At 48.6% G+C, this 23,197-nt stretch overlaps 1 long non-coding RNA gene across 1 annotated transcript; it reads right to left on the bottom strand.

The window, feature by feature from the left end:
• Window positions 1–15,593: 15,593 nt before the first annotated feature.
• Window positions 15,594–16,513, bottom strand: LOC108150880. Its single transcript, XR_001774697.2, has 3 exons — window positions 16,353–16,513; window positions 16,033–16,154; window positions 15,594–15,970 (listed from the first exon to the last, which is right to left on the bottom strand). It is a non-coding gene; the product is annotated as an uncharacterized LOC108150880 (long non-coding RNA).
• Window positions 16,514–23,197: the final 6,684 nt, after the last annotated feature.

The raw sequence follows: 23,197 nt of genomic DNA on the forward strand, positions 1-23,197 counted from the left end.
CGGAGACACAATTGGATGCGAGACGAAGCTCTTTTCGCTTTACTAGTTAATGGATCCCCTCGATGGGATCCCTCTAGATGGGTGTGTATGAAGTCCTTATTTATGTCCCCGTAATTTATAGATTTTTTATTGCTCGCTCGATCAGCAGTGACGTCAATGTTAACCAGATTGCGGCTGCGCCTGGCCCTGGCCCTGGCCGTGGGCCACGCGAAGACATCTTCATTAGGAACGGAACTCTGTGGCTGGCTGGTACTCTGGTATGGAATTCTCTGGCCAGCGACAAGTGCTTTTTCTTGTACGAAATGTCTGCTGGGCTAATTGGATTACTGGCCGGCTGTACGCTGGAGTGGGAGCAGAGACTGGCCAAGACTGGCCAAGACCAAGAGTCTGTCAATTAAACCTGCGAACGAAATGCTTACATAAATTCCAAAATTGCTTGCGGTGCGCATCGATTTAAATGGGTCCGTCCGCGCGCCCCCCCCGCCCGCCCCCACAACCGAGCGGGTCTCGGCGGAGGCTGTGCGGCAATTTATATGCAAATTTGTTTCTGCCGTTGCCCACTGTCCGCCGATAGCTCTCTCGCAGCGGCCAGGTGATAACGATAGCGCCCATCCACTATATGACGGCGATTATGATTGCACCTAAGCGATGGCAGCGACGCATCGGCATTGGCATCGGCATCGACTTCGGAGCTTCGAAGATGGAGATGCTGGATACTGGATGCTGATGGGGGTACGGACCGGGGAAATTTGCATACAAATGCTGAATGCTCGTGGTTGTGCTCAGTGCCGGTTGCGCTTCGTGATTCCGGCGAGATTTCGCGGGATTGGCGAGCGACCGATCGTCGTCGGAGACGTAATTAGATTGCTAATTTATGCGATCAGCCTTGCCCGGCGGCGAGTCCCAGTCCCAGTCCCAGTTGGAACCGGAGTACGAGTCCAGTCAGAGTCAGAGTCAGAGCTAACGGTGAGGAGCAATCTGTTGCGACAGCTGCTGGCAGGTCTGCAACTCCAGGCTCTTCCGATTTTCCCAATTTCAATCGCGAATCCGAATCGCGAATCCGAATCCGATTCCAGCTCCAATTCCAATTCGCATCCTGATGATTTATCGCCGTGACGGCCCGTTTTATGTTTTATTTGCAGCGTGACAATGCGCGACACGGATAACGTGACATTTGCATGGGTCGCCACTTGCGACATTAAAGGGCATTCTGCTGTCAGCACCGTTGCGCATTCCCAGCCTCAGCTGTCGCAGAGTTGACACCTGTGAGGAGGCTCAGGCTCCAGCCATCCAGCGATCCAGCGATCCAGCTCCATCTCTACTGCTCTCCTGATCGGATGGCTCTATTAGCGGCGTGCTCAAAGCCAAGGCGCCAATGCTGATTAGGTGGCGGTGGTATGGTGTTGCCGCTCTCCCCGCACCGCTAATTGCTGGCAATTAATTTACACGCCGCTATTTTACACATTTGGGCTATGTGCTAATTTCTACACAATGTGCATGACGGATGGCGATAAACATGCCCCATAAACATGCATGATGATAATGACGCAATGACATAATAAAGCCGACAACGACAACGGGGCAACGACAACGACAACGACAACAATGCAGATGCGTCAGGGACCCACGACAGTGGAATATGCAAATACTGTTCGCCGATAAAGATCATGCCAAACAATCGAGAAACACTGAGGCACAGCGGAAAGCGCCAAGTGGCAACATCAAATGCAACTGCAACTGCAACACAAACAAAAAACCAGAAAGAAAAGCAAGCTTCTTAGGTCGAAGCATGGGATACACTTTCAGATTTAAAGTTTCTATGGCATAAACTATGATATAGTCGATTTTGTACGATATTTAACAATGAACGATAGAGAATAGCTTTTGAAATTTTAGGTGAAGTTTCTTTATTATATAGAATTGTTCCTGGATCATGATTAACTATAATTATTTTATAATTTTCATCTTTTTTTAAAGAAGTAATATGGAAAGTTTCTTTCATTTAAGATGAGATTGATGGATGGTTTAGCGATCCCATCTGCATGCCATATTCCTTCTGATAGTATCTTTAAAACGAAAAGGTTTTCTTACAGACTTACATATCAGCTATGTACATGATATACTGATCAAAAGGTAATGCTCTTTTAGATACATGTATTTTAGAATAAATGATCACAGACAAGGAAAAAAATACAATATGTTGTTTCGTAAAAAGTTCTTTTAGATAGATTTTTATCGAAATCATAATACCCTCTGCAAAGGGTATTACAGAAACAGCAACTAGTACTACTATAACGATCGTTGTTGCTGTCATGTTGACAATTGGTTGCTCGCTTTGTTTTGCGACTGTACGACAGTACGACAGTTCGAGTATTGTTGCAACAATTAACACACAATGCCTGCCAGGACAGGGTTCCGTCCGTCTCTGTCTCCGTCCCTGTCTCCGTCCCTGTCTACCCTCGACACTGAGCTGAGATGGTGTGCGCAGGTGGTCCTGCTGCTGCTGCTCCCCTGCCACTAGCCACTTATGCAAAACGAATTCAATTAACACCTCAGCACAAAACATTGGACTCTGCCGATTGCTGCTGCTGCTGCTGCTGTGCACGGTAGCAGGGCACGCAGGACTCGTTACCCTCCTTTCGTCACCCCTGTCGGAAGCAGGGACCACATGTGACCACAGGGAGAGCCGGCGAGCGAGGCTCAGCGGGTGAGCCCATTGCTGGCCCAGAATTTGTGGTAATCGCCACGCCAACGGGTACCAATGGCCGGCCAAGAGCGCTGCGAACCACCACGAAGGCGGGCGCCCAGTGGCTGCGATCGCTCTGCTCCGAGGACAGGTGATATGCGAAAGGAAGTACGAGTGCGCGGCTTCCTCTGCCCTGCCCCCCTCCAGGCCGTAGCCTAGTTATTTATGTGACAAAATTCTGCAAATAATTGGATTGACTGATCAAAGCGATAGTTCGGGTAGAGTCGCGGCGGTGAGAGACGGTGAAAGACGGTGGCGACAGTGGAGATGGAGAACGGAATCGATTCGGAATTTAATTCAATTAAATGCGTACTGTGGTGCAATTCCTCAAGTGACCTGCCAGTTGTTGCCCCAGCAATCAACCAGTTGGAAGACAGCAGCACAAGCAGCAGCAGCTGACCCAGCTGACCCCCAGATCCGCTTTCTGATGTCTTCATGCGACTGATATATGTGCGTCCGAGTGACTCCGACAGACAGGACAGTACAGTACAGGGACGGGAGTCAATGGGAATGGGAAAGGGGATCGGGATTGGGATTGGGAATGATGAGCGACGCTTATTAAATATGTGCAGCGGTCGGCGGTTCGCCCTTGATAGGCTCACCGTGCTGGAGAGGGAAGGGGGTAGGGGGGGAAGGGGAAGATCACCGAACAAAGCCTTCCCATAATTTGGGAATTATTAGGTCTTTATCCACTGGAGCGCCCAACAGCCTGGCGGCTGGCTATCCTAATTGGATTAGGCGACTCCAATGGAATCGAAAACAAAATCAAAGCTCTGTCTTTTGAGTATATGCGAATCATGTTTGTCGTTTCCCAGTCGCTGGTTGCTGGACCATCCATGGGACATCCATGGGGCACCCATGGGTTTTACTTGGAAGCATGAAATTGTTCATTTGAGCGGATCAACGATGTCGAAATCTATGACGTCCTCGTAATGCTGATATCCATGGGAAAATGCGCGCACTACTGGATGGGATCGGATCGGATCGGTTGGAATATATTTGATATCTTTTTTTTGGGCTGCTAGCTCTGACTCATCTTCAGTTCCAAATATGGTAGTTATGGTTCTAGTCAAATTCAAATGGCACTTGAGACCATTTAATGATAATTATGATGCGGTGGAGAAGTCGGAAGGCAAGTGCAGAGCCCCTCCACACAGACAAATACGAAACCCACCTGAGTGTGTCCCGTCCCGTCCCTCCCAAGAAGGTAACCCGCAATTTGAGGCCGCGTAGACAGTTGCGTCCTCGACTTCTTCATAATATGATAGGTACATATACATATAATTTGTATTATTTGGTCTTGCCCAAAACGCTACTGGGTCATTGTCCCTCTCCCGAAAAAACCACACACAAAATAGTGGATTTGGGGGAGCTCTCTGAATATTTAATGCACCCTATCGTGCTATGCCACGCAGGTCTGATTTCCAGAATGCAAATTATTGAATTCAAAATGCAAATTATCGTAACATTTGAGTTGTGGTAAGTTCTCTAGCATTACCATTGATCGAATCCGAAAGACCAAACACAGAAATGTTTCGTTCTGCGGTCACCCCCTGCCCTGTGGCCTGTGGCCTGTGGCTGTGGCTAACTTTGGAGTCCATTTCTCACTCTCATCACCATCGCCATCGCCATCGACATTACCTCAATTATACGCTTGAATTCGGAAGGGGTTGGCTGGGACTCCCAGCAGAGTCCCCGAAGGTTAGGCTGGCCGGAACTCGGTCAGATGTTGGTCGACGTCGACCCTTTCTGTTTCTGTCCTGGGCTACACCTCCTGAAATTCTCTCAGCTCCAACTCCAAGTCCAACAACTAATTGCCAGCCATCACACCCATGAAATATACATACCTATATACAGTACTTATACTGTTTATATTTTAATCTAGAAGTACAGCCAATATCCAACCGAATTGCTGGCCAAATTACCAATCATTAGTCACAGTAGAAAGTCGGGAGCCTCGCTCTCGCAGACAATCCTCGCGGACTCTGGCCACTCTTTGAATGGTAAAATACCCCAATAAATAAAGATAGTCGAGCCGTTCTGTCCATAAGCCGCCGCATGACTACCCACAGTGGCACGGCGGCAGTGGCTTCTGCAGTGGCTGAGAGCTTGAATCGACTCCGGATGGTTATGGCCGTAAGCAGTGTTCGTAAGTGCGCTGATCGCCATCGCGACTGCTTCCTGTGTGCACTGCAGGAGGGCCACAGGGCTCCAGGGCTGCAGGGCTCCCGGGCTCCAGAGAGGGCCACCATTGGACAGACATCAGACAGTCTGACAGACAACTAGAATGGCGGATTCGGACGCAGTCCCAGTGTGTGTGGAGTCGAGCATTGGCTGCAGCTCCACTATGAAGGCGTTTCGCGGCGGTTAGTGGTTGCTTGGCGCTCGAATTTGGAGCAGATAATGACCGTACTTACCATTTGCATTCACAGAGTGCTCCCTGTCTGTGTGTGAGTGTGTGTGTGCGACTGGGTAATTACCTGCAATTTTCACTCCTTTCCAGGCACACAGATACAGCCACAGGCTGACTGGATGGCTGACTGGATGGCTGACTGACTTGTGCAGCACCAGATGGCCTATCCGTGTGGCACTGTCCTGCCGCCTGCCGTCGCCTGCCGTCGCCTGCCTCTCCTGGCCGCTGCCGCTGCCGCCTTGTCTGGCCGCATTACACAACCTCCATTGTTTCCGTTTTCCGCACAATTATTACTTATACAAAATGTATAAATTAATAAAAAGAAAAGGCCATTGCAGTTGCAGTTGCCATTGCCATTGCCGGGGCTGGTGCTCGTGCTGTTTCTGGTGCCGTGACCGCTTTTACGGCCACTTAACAAATATATAAATGGGCCGCAAATTGCCGGGCAAAAAACGGAGCAGAACGAAGCGTCTAACCACACTCCAGGACGGATCGGATCGGATCGGATCGGACCAGCAGTTTGGGCCAAGATTAATAGCTGTAATTGTTATTCATTGAGCGCCGTGCACTGCCATTGTCTCAACACTTGAACGGGGTCCCAACAGCTGCACTCCAGCCTTTGACCGCAAGACCCTGCAAAACGGCCTGCAAAACGCTTTTTGCCAGCCTCTCCGTTCCCATTTCCGATCCGCAATTAATATGTTCCCCAATGTTTATTTAATTTGCGATAATTTCTATAATCCCGCACCCTGGATGCTCGAAATGAAGCTGTCAATGACACATCTGCGACTTAATAGCTCTGAGGAGACAATATTATGGATGTTTATCGGTCCAGTATCGGAATCTATAACATCAGCAATGTTTTTAGCAGATATCCCACTCAGAACCCAGAGATCTGGGTCTGTCAGCTAATCGGATATAATTGGCAGTGTGCGGAAATTTGTCAGAAATGTACGAGTGGCAAATGCTGCCATGGAGACAAGTGTGGCGACCGATATGATATGGGTGGACAAATGAAAAGACAGAGAAACATGCCGAGAACACGACCAACTTGGGGCGGATTTGGTGGCCTGGCACCCGAGGTTGTGGCAGTGGCGGGTGGTGCGGAATTGCGGCCAGGCCTGGGGCCCCAGCTAGAGCCCAGAACCCAGCCCCAGGCGCAGAACCCAGCGAACAATGTGCAAGTGAAGCCCCATAAATATTGTTTAATCGATGTTTGCTCTACGTTTTATTGCATTTATGGCGTTTTTAATGAGTGCGCCTCGAACTGGGGCTGTGGCTGTGGCTGTGGCAGTGGCAGGGGGGGGGGGGGGGGGGGGTCGAAGAATACCCAATCCAATGGGGTGTGCGGACGGGGGCTGCCTCGTGCAACATTTTAATTTTATGCCCCGTCCGCCGGATTGGTTGCAGGGTAGGCCCGAGGAGGCAACTTGTAAGCCGCAAGCAAGAGCGGGTGGAGGCACTAAAAGTCGCCAGCGGGCGGCAACGACTGGCCAGAGACGAGAGCCGAGGCTTACAACATTTTTGTCAGTGACTTGGTGACTTTGAACCAGAGCTCCAGTTGCCTTGTCGTCTGCATCCGAGCCATCTACTGCGACGACCGAGGGTCGGTCGAGGTGCCGGGGCCACTCATCAGAGCCGGCAACAATGTATGCCCCAAAGGAGTTGGAGGAGTCCGATTGGGATTGCGTTGCCAATTGGCTCGTAAAATGTGGATTTTGCTCGCTGTTGCTGTTTTGACTATTGCTGCCTGCCCCATGGCTGCAACGTCGGTTAGTGGCCATCTTATCGCTTTAACGGTGATTTAGCGATCCGCAGTTGGCCCCGCCGGCTGCTGCTGCGGCTGTTGAGGCTGCTGTGGCTGCTCCTCTCCCAGTGACTGATGTGATGCGAGGTGCCCTGGCCATTAAAGTTCCTCATCAAGTTTTACCGACCATTAAAACGAGATCCGTATTTAATTAACCAGCCCAAATGTGAGCATGAATTGGCCAGCGGCGATTACATCCTTCGATGCCATCCGCACCGCAATCCTATTTAGTTTGTTGCTGATTATGGCCCGTAAAATGGCCGGTCTCTGACTCTGACTCTGTCTCTGACTCTGAATCTGACTCCCAACGGGGATCCGATCCTGCATTGCGCAGGCGTGCCAAATTGCTTAACAAGCCCCAAAACCAAACCCAGAGCCAAAGCCAAAACAAAAACCCAGCTCGATCCTCGACTCAGACTCGAGAGCCGGACGACCTGGCAGGGTGTTGAGTGGCAGATTACATGCATTAGGCTGTGCCCCGGCGCCCTCCTCCCCCGAGATGGAGGCTGCTCCTGCCACCGTCGCTACACATTTATCGCGCCATGACAAATTTACGGCTTGTAATTGCAGTCAGATCGAAAATTAAACCGGCGAAAAATCCACAACTTCATAAACCCAGCCTCTGGAGAGCCCGGGCACAGGCACATTCACAGTCACAGGAACAGCTCCCAGTCTGCAGTCATACGATCGAAAGACAATTGTCGGTAGCCCCCTGCTATACCCCTGCTCTACCAGATCGTAGTCGGTCAGAGTTGATCTTTCCCCCGAAATGACGCTACCCTGCAATTTGCGTCTCCGGTTTCCTGCAAGCTCCAAGCATTACTCACTTTTCGATCCGTTGTTCCTCGGCGATGCTCAGCCGCCGCCTTTCACCGCCTCTGCGGGCTGGGCTGCAACTGCGATTTCGGGCCACAAATTGCGGCATCGACTACCGGCGCCGTCAACTTTTAATGGCGGCAGCACAGCACTGATCCCCGCCCCGGCGATTGCCATCCCTCGCCCTCCCTTAGCTCTGGAGGAGAGTGTGCCACATTATTTATTCGTAAATTAGCCGACCAGTCGACTAGTCGACCAGCCGACCAGCTGGCCTGCCAGCCACGTCACAACAGCAGAGGCCAGGCACGAACACCCCCACTGGCCTAGCCAGTAGCCACTTAGCACCCACTCACCCCACAGTGGTCTGGTCTGGCCTGGCCTGGTCTGCTCTGGTCGTCGGGGTGCGGATGAGGACTCGCACTCGGTCTCGGACGCATGGGGAGTGGGTGCGGTGCGGTGCGGTGCGGCGCGGTCTAGGGTGCCGCCCATTAGCGTGCGTCGGCCATGTTCATGTTGCCGTTGCATTATCCGCTGGAATGTCTGCCACCAGCCCATAAAGGGCTGAAAGCAGTCCAAAGTTAGAGCCAACTCCTCCAAGGTTTCATACTTTATGCATAATGTTTATGCTGTTCACTCTTAAAAAACTAATGATTACCTTTTACCAACATTTAAGGGTGGCGGCTCCAATGTAAGCTAATGAAAAGTGCCTACAATAAACTATGTTATGCGATGTATTAGTCAGATTTTAATCTAGAAAGATCTGGAAAAAAGATCTGATTTTACTGTTGTTGGAGACCTATTTTCGGGATATACTGTACATCGAAGCCTGCGACGAACCATCCAAGATTATATTTTAGCCAATTTAAGCGGAAATGGCTCCTTTATTGCTAGACTGACGGTGCTGTCCGTTGTTTGTGAAGATTTCTTCTTCCGTCCTCGATTTTCAGGCATTCTGAATAAAACATACCTCGCGTCGAAGACTTTTCGCAAAGTCCCGAAGACTTTTCCCTACTTTTTGAAGATCTATCACGTCTTAAAACATTTTTTTAGGTCTTAATATATTTCAATATGCAATGAGTCTATAAGAACCAACAAACCTTCGACCGAATCCTGATCAAATCTTTTAAAATTTATAAATACCCCAGTGTACTTAAAGAAAGCCATATCCAGTAGGAATGTTAACTAAGAAATGAATAAGAGGGGCTCCCCACTTTCTTATTTGATTGAAATGTTTTGCAGGACTTTAATCTCTTTAAATTATAACAATTGGCAGCCATGTATTGGAAAATTACATGATACCGACATATGTATTATTTTGACCGATTCCATATGACACTCGACTGAGCATGGATGAATCGATGTTGATTTTAATGTAGAAGGTCTCGCATAAAAGAGGAAAAGTAAAGGTTTTGTTAAAATACACAAATCTGTTGATCAAATAAATTTTTACAAAACCTATACTTGTCTAAATAATTTAAAATTAACCACATCTTCGTCTAATAAATAATAATATATACATTATTATTTAGGATAAATTTGTTCAAATAAGTAGTCGGATACCCACAAAAATACTTCAATATACGAGTGTATCTGCAGAAAGAAATGTGCTTGATAAAGTCTTCAACAGATTGTGATCTCTGGCAAGTGGACACAGCCACAGCCACAGCCACAGCCACTGCCACACAGTCGTTGAGCGGAGGGACTAGGAACTCTGACATCAGCTCATCAGGATGCGGTGCCATCTTCAGCTGGACATGTCCATGTCCATGTCCCTGTCCGTGAAGAAGTGCTGGTACGAGTATAAAAAATGAAGCCAGGGTGATCGACAAAAACTCAAATAAATTATGAATTGCACTTTGGAGCATTCTGTGTATGTGTGTGTGTGTGTGAGTGTGTTGCGGCGCTATCTGCACGCTGATTGATGGTTCCGCGCCTACGCCGGGCAACGCAACGGGGAATTAAATGGTATTATTAAAAGGTAACAAGCTAAACGCCTTTTAAAATTCGGTGAGTGGCTGCCGCGGCTGTAATGTTTCCCCACAGACACGGATACCGACACGGACATGGACAGAACAGAACAGAACAGAACACAGAGCGAAAGGGCTGCGAACCCAAACGTGTTATTTATGCATTAGCGGCGGCGTGGAAGGGTCATATGCGATGCTACTGGAAGAAGATAGAAGAAGAGGAACTGCACCTGCCAAAACGGGGGCGACGAACCGCCTCGATGTGACTGACTGACTGACGGCACCCTTACCCTTGCTCGCATTGTGGATTTAAATAAATTCCAAATTAAGAAAAACTGAAAACCGACTAGGGGCAAAGGGTTCACCAGGCAGGCGTTTTTCCATCGGAGACCCATCGGAGCAGACCCCATCATCAATTCATCAAAACACATGCGCGCTCCACATCCACATCCACATCCACATTGGAATGGGATAGCGAAGGCGAAGGTGAAGGCGATCGGGGCAGGGTCTGGGGATGGGGGCTGTAGCTGCGGCTACTTCGGACCTCTGCTGATTAAAACAAAAAGGACGATAACCAGTGGAAAAAATTAGAGCAATGTGGACAAGGACGAGGTGAATATGGAATAAATTTTGGAGCACGCCGCGACAGCAGCCACAAAAAAATGGGCAATGTTCTCGATAATGACGCAACATTTGAGGTTTTTTGTGTGTTCGTCTTTTTTGGTAGCCGGCGGAAATACCTCGACGGACAGGTGACTTTCAGGAGGAGCCCAGATAGAGTAGCGGAGGTAGAGTGGCGGTGGCTCTTGAGATGCGTATCGTGCGCGTGTCCAGCATGCGCTGTCTATGAAGATTAGTCCACACTTCGACCCGACGGACTCTAACTCCAACTCCAACTCGGACTCCGCGGTGGCTCGTAATCAATCGCGTGCGCGCACACCAGCTCCGGCCTCAGCCTCAACTTCAGCTTCAGCTCCAGCTTGAAAACGGAGTTCTCATCAATGCTCTAATAAGCAATCTATCCAGCCTCTCTGCCATGATCTCTCTGGGCTTGCATGACGGCTCATCACCTGCCTGTCGGATGAAGCAATCGAATCGCAATCGACCTTTGCTGGTGCTCCATCCCGCTCTTCTCCTGCTGTCTCTGCACATCATTTAGTTCAGTCGGCGGAGTTGGTTGGTTGCGTGATTTTAGCATTTGTTTCCTGATGAACTTTAATTACGGACTCACTCGCTCCCTGCCGATAGCCCCAGCATCTGGCTGTATGCCTTCCGAATCGGGTTCAATGAATAGGGATCCGAACCCCTCTTCTTCCTTTTGCTTCTCTTTTACATTATTCGAAGGTTGCTTTTGATATACAGAAAATTATTATTAATTTGGAAACTAAATAGAATATCATTTCAATTTTCTCTTTATTGTGATATTAAGGTGATCTATCGTAGAATCTCTTGAATATGTAAACCTAGACCTAGATCTTGAGATCATTTTGTTCATAAAAATATTCCTCTAAGGATCTGCTTGAATGTTTGAAAAACATTTGCAGCTTCCTCTCATATTTCCCACGATATGACGAGTTTATTTGTCAACTATTTTCGAGTATAAAAGCTGTTTGAAACACCATTTGCACTGGGATTGTCTCCACACTTGGAGTTTATTGGATGATTGGTGGCACATGTGTTGCGTCGTGTTTGTGTGAAGACTTATCTTGTCTGCAAGCATTCGGATAATGCATTTTATTGACTCTTATTGACTCGAGAAACTGCTAATTCGTCACGTCCTAAGCGGGTGATAAATGTTGGGCGATTTATTAGGCTGATCGAGAAGCGGCACAGGCAGAGGCAAAGGGGGACTGGGGCAGGGCACTCGGAGTCGCGCGACCCAACGCGGCAATCAACGCGGCAATCGGTTAGTTAACACACCGATTCCCTCCCGTACCGGCAGTCACCTGTTTGTCACGTTGTTCATAGGCAAAGTCATTATAAAGATTGATATGAGGCCTAATAACGTGTCATTACTATACACATATGCATCTTCCATAATTCTTCCTCCCATTCTTGGCAGGGCGACAAGTGCGACAGGCTCTATGAGGCGATTAGCCCTTCCCCTTCCCCTTCCCTTTCCCCTCCCAGTCGCCCAGCCCCAGCGGGCCGTCTCTTATAACCTTTTATCGGCTTCGGCGGAAATCTCTTGTTCAACCCACACAGCCACAGGGACAGCCACAGGGACAGGCACACAGCAGCCAGTGGCACAGCACAGGGAACGCGGCTCGTCCTTTATGCGCGCTGATACCTCAATACAAAACATCGATCCCTTTTTGATGATGATTTTTGATTAAGTGGCTGCGATTTGTCAAAATATTTCACGCCGTCGAACTGACAAGAACAACGAACGAGACTGAGACTGAGACCAAGACCAAGACCCATGGACTGGGACTGGGACTGGGACAGGGCCAGGCGCACGTGATCGAGAGGTGGGGACACTTAGTGTCATCATCGCCATCAGCGTCGTCAGATTGTCTGTCACACGGCAGCAGCAGCAGCAGCAGCAGCAGCTCGACAGAAGAGCGATACCGACGGGAACAGCCACTGCGACAATGACAATTGCTGGCCACTCGGTTACCTGCCACTGTGCGACTCCCAGTCAGGTGAGAGCACAGATCCAGATCTAATCTAGCATTGGTCACGGCCGCAGTTGACATTAAAAAATACCCATGGCGCGTTATGCGATATTTCAATAAATGGTCGGGAGGACAAAGCCGAAATAGTAAACAGTCTCTGCACTGGCCCGAGGTGTCTTCGTCCTAGGGCTCGGAATACTGATAAAGATTTCGTGAGCAGTGCAGTGCGTCGGGATGACAAAGAGTGACTAATTGGCCAACGCTCTGAGCACTACGGGCTCTTGTATTGATCTGCATTGCTATATCAATGATGCCATGGATCTGGCACCCTGGATCTGAGTACCCTCCTCAATGGCAGCTAATTGATGTGCACCAATAAATCTGAAAGTTGGCAAGTGAGAGTCGTACAGACTGTGTGGGACTCTGCCTTGCGGTGGAGCAGAATTCGAGAACAGTATTTTGGCAGTCAGTGCGAATGGAGCCGCGAAGGAGCCAACACTCACACTCCAATTACTTGCACCGCCCCAAGAGCCTGGTTAAGTGGGGCTAATCCGCAGCAGCCCCGGAACCAACTCCACCACATCCAACACGTTCGAGGATGTTGCCTTCCCATCCCGTCCCGTCGCATCTCGTCCCATCCCGTCTCGTCCCGTCCGAGAATGAGAATGAGGATGGGGCTAAGGGGGGCGCCGTGCCGGGTGACACATGCTGGCTATCTGTTGCCATAAAAGCAGCCACAGCAACGCGGATAAAAGCAGCTTTCACGGAACTCCAACCGTGGAAAGATGCGACATTAAAGTGGTTAAAAATCACTCATTTTTCATTTCTAAATATCTATCATGCCATGTCTTATATCTATAGAAGGCTAATGATAGTCAATCTATAGATGACATCGAGAAACGCAGTTGGGAAAAAACTGAGAGCTCTTAAGACTATTGGGGAGATCTACAGGATGCACACTTTGTCTGTTCTCTTCAGTTTAAGGTTCTACTACAGAATATATTATTTATCCCAAAGATCTGATGTATTTTGATGCTGAAAAAGCCGTTTTTTTCCCACTGTTTTGAGGGGCGACCGGCTCGGCTGGGCTGCGGCGACAAAGGCTGACGCTGAAGTGATGACCGGACAACAAACTACATTCAGCAGATAAATACTGAATTTATGACTTAATTTAACTGCGAGCCAACGACAATTTTGATGATACGGCACCGGACCTGCGTCGCGGGTGCAGGCGGGGACTGGCGCGGAATGAGTGGGCAGTGGCAGCCACGGAGCGGACATAGCCCGTACATTAGCCAATCCTGGTCGCACATCGCTTCATTCACAGCCCCAGACATACATAATTCAAGTTGTTGCATCGACTCTACTCTGGACAGAGAGTGGGGCACAAGGCAGTGGCACGGGCACTGGCACTGGCACGGGCAGGGCTTGGCTTAGGCCGATCTTGATGTCTCTATTGGCTGCAAAATATAAGAGAGGAGAGAAAAGCTGGGCACAATTTTCGCTGTTGCCCCCAGGAGAAGTGCGAAATGGGATGGGATGGGATGGATAGGGAATGCGAGCCCCGAACAGGATCGGGAATGGAAATGGGACTGTTGCAAGGCAGAGGCAGAGGCAGAGGCAGCGGCAGAGTGTGGAGCGATGGTTATCACTCAGCCTCAGCCTCGGCCTCAGCTAGCTTGCCAGGGTATCAAGTGTGATTCTGTCCGGGGCTCTCAATTAATTTATCGTCCCATTTCGAGCACAAATTGAGGCTGAATTAGAGCAAACTCCAGCTGGATGGAAGGCTATAGCTATGGCCTCTCCCCATTTCTGTGCCTTCGAACACAGATGACAGAAGTCGGAAATCTGGGCATAGTACTCGTAGTAGATACTCGTATGAGTATGGCTTGAAGTCCATCAGGTTGGTTGGGCATCAGCCAACTGGTTGTCGGACAAAAGGAAGAGGCAGGGCAGGAAGGAACACACAAAATGTGTTCTGCACCTCTGACTGCCTTTGCGTGTCTTTGTGGTGGCGTACAAAAGATTTTCACTTGCAGAGGCACCTCCATCCTCCATACTCCTCCTCTCCTCTCCTCTCCACTCCACTCCACTCCACTCCTGACTTCTACTTCCATTTCCATCTTTCCATCTCGACCTCGACTTTGTGACAGCAATTAACCGTCTCAGTCAGCCGGTTGGGCCAGGGTGGAAGGGAGCAGATAAGGGTCACACAGCGCCTTTCTCTCTAGCTTCTATCCCCCAAAAACAAAAAACAAAAAACAAAAACTGTCGCTGTATCTACAAATTGTTGCCCTCCAATTCACACACACAAACAAAACACAGGCCAGACAGCGGCGGGATAGAGCGTTCCGTGACCCAAACAAATTATTAATTATTAATTGGGGAAAATATTCCGTAATTGTAGCGGTCGCTTCTTCTTGGCTGAGTGGCTGACAGTGCCCGAAAATTAAATGAAATTAGCCGACCAGGTAATTTCACTTTGCATGTGACGAATTTTCCCAATCTCCCAAGTCGACGTGGAGGAAAAGGTGCGTGAGCAGATCCCAAGCCACTGACTGACTTGTGGTAACGTAGTTCTTAGGCTGCTGCTGATTGCCGGGTTGCCGGGTTGCCAGGTTGACGGGTTGCTGGTGGGTGATCCGTTTGATTGAACCGACAGCTGGAACTGCCACTCACTTCCTGGCCGTTCTTCCCCTGGCCCTGCCCCTGGCCCTGGCCCTGCCCCTTCCTATAGCTGCAGGCGATAATTGGAGCGCTAAATGAACTAACCAAAACGTTCGAATGGTACGAGTAACGAACCCAAACCATTTGCGACAGATTCCGAACAGTCCGAAGTTTGCATTTCCCAATATCCCATTGGCGATAGGGCTAATGGAGAGATGAGCGGCAACGCAGACTTAATTCAGTCTGCCCAATCCCAATCCCAATCGGTCGGGACAAGTCTGCAGATTGAATGCATTTAACACTTTCGAGCAGTTAACAGGGCCAGTTCTGACGCCTGTCCTGTCCTGTCCTGTCCTGTCCGGTCCTGTCGTTTCCTTTCCTGTACTGCCCTCCCTTGCCTGACTGCAAGTCCAGCTCCAGCTCCAGCTTCAGGTCCAGATCCCCATCCCCATACCAAAGCTGAGGTCCGAGTCACACTCTGAGAAGCCAGAACGCGGAGCGACGGGTCGATAATTTTGATTTATGTGGGTAAATCATGAAGGGAACGCAAAGATTTACGATGGATCAGCGGCAGATTTATTACTTTTTGATAGCGGGCGAGAGAAGAGTGAAAAAGGATTCGCAGCGGCTCGCTGGCGATGCCGATTCAGATGATAATATCGCTGCCCCGGAACCCGGTGCCGCTTAATGCGTGCCGCCGTGTATTTAAGTTATTCTAATTTGCCCGCGTCTGTGTCTGCGTTCTCATGACTCCTCTTCCCGAGACCAGCAAAGGTGTCAGCATCGGCATCAGCATCAGCATCAGCGGAGATGCTCCGCTTCTGCTGCTCACAAATGTCGCATTGTCGCCGCCAATGTCGGATAAGGGCTTCCACCACAGCCACAGGTCAAGGTCCAGATAAAGATCTCGGGATCGGCGCTACAATGCGACAGGCACTGTTATATTGGATTGGAATTAGTTGTGAGAATATTTATTGTAAGAACTGCCATATAATTACTTTATAGGAAGTCACAAATCGTCCTGATTGGACATACTTGAATGGATTAAACATCTATGTAACAGATATAGTCTTCTTTCCTATCTCGGGCACATGCCATACGATCCATAGGAACGAGCAGCCTAAAAACAAGACAAAAAATATATTATCATCCGTGCAGAATTCTTACGAAAATAGTTCTGATTTTACGAATATTTGTTTCTCCAAATCACAATTACAAAAGTAGAACTTTTGCAATTATTGCGTTGGTTATTTCTACATTTTGTTTGGTAAATTTTCAACAGACTCAAACAATGCCCGAGTGGGAATCCCCCACTTACTGGAGGGAGAAGCTCAGTGTTGCCGCTACGGTAATTAATGGCAGCCACATCTTGTTGCCAGTTTCGATTTTCCAGCTCCGTGGCCGTTTTTGGCCGCGCAAAAAGCCGAGATGGGAGCCAGCCGCCGCCGTCGCTGCCACAACCGCGAACTGCGGCCGCGACTCCTAGCTGGGCTTCGAGTGCAATTATAACGGTGCAGCGTGGTAATTACCTGTGAATGGCATTTGCATAATAACAGCCGTACCGCCGGTACAATGGGCGATATCAATGGGGGGGTAGGAGTGCGATTGGGGATTGGGGAGTGGACGCGGGTGGCTGCAACGGTCGCGTTTCTGCAGGCAAATGCCCCGCCACTCGAGCAAAAACAATCGCAATTACCAGGCTACAAGCCACAGAGGGGGTCGAGAAGTACACTGCGCGTCGCTCCATTAGGTGGCTCCACTCATCAAGAATTCTAAAGGCTGCATACACTACGATATTAATATACAATGAGAAATGAAACGTAAGCGTTTGAACATGGGAATTATATAAATATTAAACTAAAGCAATACCAAATAATAGCAATTTTTATTTGTGTGCTACGTGCTAATTAGAAGTCGGTCCTAAATCGTACGAATTTTACGATTTGCAAAACCGGAGCACGCACTTTTGCGATTTGAGAGCTAATTCGAAGCATTTTATGATTTGTGATAGCCGGAGCATGGTCCCATGTACAATGTACGTTGCAATATGGCAAGTAAAACCTAAAGCTGAAAAACCCAAAAAGTGGGAGACATATTACATAATAAGGACACTTGGCTGTGTCGATTTTCATTAATTTTGAAGTCATCATAATTTTTTAAAGTAGCTTTATGTCTGCACTCGTTAAAGTAAAAGTAAAAAACCATACCTATTACCAAATTTTGTATCAATTACTCGAAAGTTTTTCCACAAGGCCGATAAGAGAACTAGAAGATAGGTAGATTAGGGTGTCATGTTCTTTGAGATATATTGCACAGTCCTCAGGGATATATTTCGTCAGCAAAGTTCTCATCCTATTGCCTCCACAATGCATGGTATCAGCCTCGGGCACATCTTGGCCTTCTCTAAAAGGTCGACCTTCTTCTACTCATGTGCACATAAACACGATACTATGCTTCGAAATGTCGCGCAGTGTACTGGGAGGCCAACCGCTTCGTTGTCCCTGTCCCTGTGCCTGTGCCTGTCCCTGTGACTGCTGTTGCCGCTACCGTTGCCCACCGACCCAACACGCTTGATGGCATCGCCTCTCCATTGCCCTGCCGACGCGACGGACGGACGGACGCTACCAGGCGGCGTGGGGTGTTGGTTGGCTTTGGGCTGGTGTTGAGGTTGGTGCTGCGACTCGAGCTGACTGGGGCCACGGTGTTGGTGCCACGCTCTGACGGCTGTGCCGCCATTTTGTTGCGCTTTCCGTGGGCTGACGCTGGCCTGGTGGCAAGTGAACTCGCCCCCGCCAGGCCCTCGCTCGCCCACGCTGCACGTTGCACTGTGCACTGTGCCGCGCCGCGGCTCGTCAGGCAGTCGACAACAATGTTAATCGCTCCTATGGTTTGCTCAAGATTCGGGTGACTAAAGACGTTTCTACGTCCATTTATATGCAAATTGCGGTAGTTATCGCCATTTTGTTTTTCATGTTTTTACGGGAGCTTGGCTCGTTTTTCTTGCTGCGCTTTTTGTGCAACTTCTAATTGCAGCTGCAGTGGAGCGCGGGAGCTGAAGTTGCAGATGGAGTTGGAGATGGAGATGGCTATGACGATGGCGATGGCGATGTAGTTGGCGATGGAGTTGTGGGGCTTGGAGCTGGCTGCTTGGAGAAACTGGCGTGGAAATGAAAGCGTAGCTGCCATGCAACGACGAGTAGCAGTAGAGGCAGAGTTGGAGGCAGAGGCAGAGGCCCCGATAGCTACTGGAACTGCATTTAATTAACCCTATAACGGTTCGCTAGCCAAAAGTGCCATTCGATCGTTTGAATTTGAATTTGTGAATTATACGTTGCGGTCACTGGACACTGGACATGGCGCTGCGCGGCCGCTCCAGAGGACCACAGAACACCACGGAATCGGAGTTGCTTTCAAGAAAATGGACATCCAAATAATGGTTGCCCCCATTCCCGTTCCCGTTCCCGTTCCGTTCCCGGGGACATGTTTCTGAGTAGAGAGACGGCGGCAGTCAATCGGTGGACTGGACTGAAGTGGAGTGGAGTGGAGGGACAGTGGAGCAGGAGCGGCTTTGTTATCGAATGCAAAACTATTTAGTCGTTGCATGTTGTTAATAATTTTAAAATCAGATTTCCGCAAGTTTGACGCAGACACGAAGGTAGTCAGTCGTTGCCTTGGCTGGAGGAGTTTTTGTTGTGCCCCATGACGTGTCCGTGTCTTGATTGCGGTTTTTTCTGCCACTGCAGTGCGCCCTTAGAGTGGCAGCAGTGGTGGCAGTGGCATAAGCAGTGCAGCAACTGCGCAGCCAGCGCCAACTGCTACTTAAAGAGGGTCAGCAGGAGTGGAGTGGATCCGGGCACCGCTCCTGACAATTGTTGCGCAATTACACAGAAGACCTATGGGCACGCAACTTTTGGACGGTTCTGCGGCCCAAAGACCAGGCCCAGGCCCGGCCCTGCCTCACTCAGAGACCAAATCCAAACAGACGCTTAAACCCGCATCACGCCTCAGCAAACTGCTACTTCTTCTGCATCGCCCGAATGCAACTCCTGATTCTGCCTCTGCCGCTGCTGCTGCTGCTGCACTGCAGCCAGTGCTGTGCTGTCCTCAACTTCGTCCTCAATCACGCCATCGCCATGCACATGGACTACATTGCTGTCCGTCTGGCGAAGATCGGGCCCCGTCGTGGCCTCTTGGATGTGTTTCTGTTGCTGCTTCTGCAAAATCAATGTTGACGCAAATACGTGTATGTAGAATCATTTTGCCGACAGTTCGGACTTATTTCTTTCGCTACCGAATTTAATTGGATTTTCTCCCTGACTTAAGGGCTTTAACTGCTGTGGTATGTGGAAATCATTTCTGGCCCCAGTCCCAGACACGCAATGGCCCGTCCCCGTCCCCAGCTCCAGCCTCAGCCCCAGCCTCAGCCCCAGCCACCTCCCTCCTCCGATCTCTGGTAGCGTCCCCTGTTCAGCTGCAAATTTGCTCTTGTCGGCGGTGCAGCGTGCAGCAGCAGCAGCAGCAGCAGCAGTAGGAGCCGCTACGGCGACGGTTGACACTCCTCAGTGCCCCATCGGCAGACCAGTAAAAACTTACTTAATTTAGCTTCGGCGAGAAGTTAATCATTGCATTTCGCCCAAAGGAGGCGGAGGCGGAGGCGGAGGGGGACTGGTTGGGGTCCTCTGATGAGTGCGTGCTCGCTGCGATATTGATGGACATGAGCTCACCCTCTCGCTCTCTCTCCCTCTCCCTGTCCGTCTCTTGATCTGATTCTCGATCCAGGTATGCGCAAACATAACCCCACTTTCGGTAGCTTCACTCGAATGACAGATGAATACTGATCGATTAGAAAGTGACTATAAGTAGTCGTGAAGTTGTGCCTGTCCGACTGCATTTGTCAAAGATTGGAAGCATGTATAAAAGACTCTGGAGTTACTTTGGACACATTCATATGAATGTGCGTTTGGGTGTGAGAAACATACAAAATAAACTTTAAAAAAATTAACAAATTTAAGGTATTATCAATTTGTACGAATACTGAGGGAATAATAATAATTATTATTTTTGATTTTTATTTAATAATTATTATTCTTGATTTTTATTAAATAATTATTATTATAATTATTATTCTTGATTTTTATTGAATAATGATTATTTTTCATTTTTATTGAATAATTATTATTTTTGATTTTTATTGAATAATTGTTATTATAATTATTATTCTTGATTTTTATTGAATAATTATTATTTTTGGATTAAAACATTTATTATAAAACTATTATTTTTGACTTTTATTGTATAATTATTATTATAATTATTATTCTTGATTTTTATTGAATAATTATTATTTTTGATTTTTATTGAATAATGATAATTTTTGATTTTTAATGAGTAATTATTATTTTGGATTCTTATTGTTTAATTATTATTTTTGATTGTATTGTTTTTGCTTCAAATAAAACTAAAAAATTTAAAAATAATAGGAGGAACGAATATACGTTTTATAGTGAGATCTAACAGGAGTGTGGATACCAAATTTGGTTGCTCTAGCTCTTATAGTCTCTGAGATATCGACTTTCTCTCTACAGATATGGACCTAAAGGGAAAATATATTCTAACCCAATCTATGGAACAAAGGTAGGACTCTACTATACTTTTCCTTAGTTTTATCCGTATAAATAACCAACAAAACACCTAAATTCTTCTTAAAATGTTTGAATACTATTATTCATATGTATTAAATATTCTGATAAGCTGATTACAAACTTAGGTAAGGTACATCGTGGATTACCGATTACAAAACAGATTTCGCTTGGTACACCTAAATACTATTAGTAGTAACATATAATTCTTGAATATGAGGTTGACTTGGAGCTGCAGTTAATTTGTTATCTTTCATGGTTTAGATGCTATACCATTCATACCATTCTTCGTACTACAGAGGCGGGATCGTGTGTACTTTAAAAGTAGCTGTGAGGGAAGTGCCATGCGATACAATAGAATAACTTCAACTGAGGCTACAATGGAGTGGAGTAATGGAATAATCGATCTGCTCCGTTCGCAATGTGTCGGAGCGCGACTCAGAGGAGGCTTCCGGCATTACTCTGCAAAATCTGGAGAATACGAGTATCTATTTGTATGCAAATGGAACATGTTGCTGGAGCCGCCAGACAAAAAGCGACACCTTAATCATTCTGGGCAAGCGCTAAACATTTCCGATCTACAAAAACAGAAACTAGAGCGTATTTCCGCCGTCCGGCCAAGACCCAAGCGGGGGGACACCAAGGGGCTACACACTCGTACGAATGTCTCCTGGAGGAAGCCCCATGAAGAGGGCCGTGTCAGAAAGCTATTTTCTATTTGTTTACTGGCATTCAGAAATTCCGATGGCCGCTCTTCTCTTTTGTGGGTTTCGGCGCGGGGGTGTGGTGGGGTGGGGGTGGGGCTATTACTGCTCCGACGTTTATTTTTTACGGTTCACCAAGTGGTAGGTCGGCCAATGCCCACTCCCAATCGCAATCCCAGTCCCAGTCCCAGTCCCAGTCCCAATCCCAATCCCACTCCCATGGCAATGGGAAGGCCTCCTACTCCGCGGTGGAAATCAGCATATGCATATGCCTACATGTGGGTAAACACCACCGCGTCGCTAACTGTAGGCACAAAAACTCCGCCCTGGGGCACTTCTTGTCTACATTGTTTGGAATATTTTCAGCCGGACAGCGGACACAACAGACGGACAAACGGACAAGCGGACAGCGGACAGCAGAGGGGCAAACAAACAAAAACAGGAAGCGTGGCTACCACAAATATGCACGGCAACGGCACAGGCACAGGCACAGGGCTTGGTTTTTGGTCTGGGATTGGGATTGGACTTGGGCCTGGGACTGGGACTGGGACTGGGTTGGGTGCCCCCATGTGGAATGCATGTAGATACTAGATCGCTATCTGGCTACGAACTTTGCCACAGGAATAATGGCGGCCGACAGGCGTTGGCCGGGGGCGGCCATAATTAATGCGCCCATCCCTAACCCTAGCTATGGCCCGAAAAATGTTGCACGAAACGCAATTAGAAGCGGGCGTAATTTGTTGCCGGCGGTGCAGGAGGGGGTTCGCCCACAGGGTTCTGTCTGTGTTTGTGTGTGTGTGTGTGTGTTAGCGATAAGTGTTTAATTAGCCGCGTTATTAATCTAATCAATCATGGAGGCCGAAATCAATCATCAGGGGGAGCGGGGATATGCAAAGATTGGCTATCTATCGGGTCGGACAGAGACTTCTCTTCAGTGTGGACCCCACTCCACCCTCCCGCTTCACCCGCTGCACCCGCTTCACCCCCTTCATCTTTGGATCGTTGACAGAGAGGTCTTCTTTGAGCAGTGGACGCAGCTGCTCATTGGGCGCAGCATTAAGGCGTAGTTCCAATGCGTGCGAGGGAGACGACTAGTGTGGCTGACGCGCAAGACAGCGGGAGAGCTCTGCAAGCAGCGAGAGCACTTGGTCCCGCCTCTCAGACAGTCTCTCTCACTCTAGTTTTGAGTTTTGAGTGAAACTCAATTGGCCCATCATCTGGGATTATATAAGCTGAGTCAAATATTCCCCTCCCCTCCCCTACCCGCACCGACGACTAAATACTAAATATTTTTAGTGGAAAGCGACTTTTGCTTAGTCTTTTATCCAATAAATAAATAAATCATTGGGACTGCGTCAACAAATTTGTGTATGTGAGGGGGGAGTGTTTGGGTAGACGTCTCTCGTGTGTCGCCCGTGTGCCTCTCGTGTGGCGTGCGGTGGAGCATTCCGCTGGAAAATTTCACCTTTCAATCGGGTAGCATCGGGTGGGTGATCATTGTTATTCTGCGGTGGCGGATTATAGGCCATTAAAATTGATTATTCCCCATTATCAGTGCTGGGTGGCACGCCCCCCAGACAGGTAGACACGCTTGAGTGTCCCTGCCAATTACCTGCCTCTCCCTGACTCCAATGACGCCTCCATGTGGTGGTTCCGTTCCGCACTTGGCGACGACCACGGCGACGGCGCCTGAGGTTAGACCCTTGGATTCCATGTAAAAGCCGAAGCTCTGCCAAAACAAAGCAGAGCTTCCGACACTGACACTGTCATCGACACCGACACTGACACCGACACCGTACCGAACCGAACCGAACCACTTG

Source organism: Drosophila miranda, chromosome XR (assembly GCF_003369915.1).
Source record: "Drosophila miranda strain MSH22 chromosome XR, D.miranda_PacBio2.1, whole genome shotgun sequence".
In the NCBI taxonomy this organism is placed as follows: Eukaryota; Metazoa; Arthropoda; class Insecta; order Diptera; family Drosophilidae; genus Drosophila; species Drosophila miranda.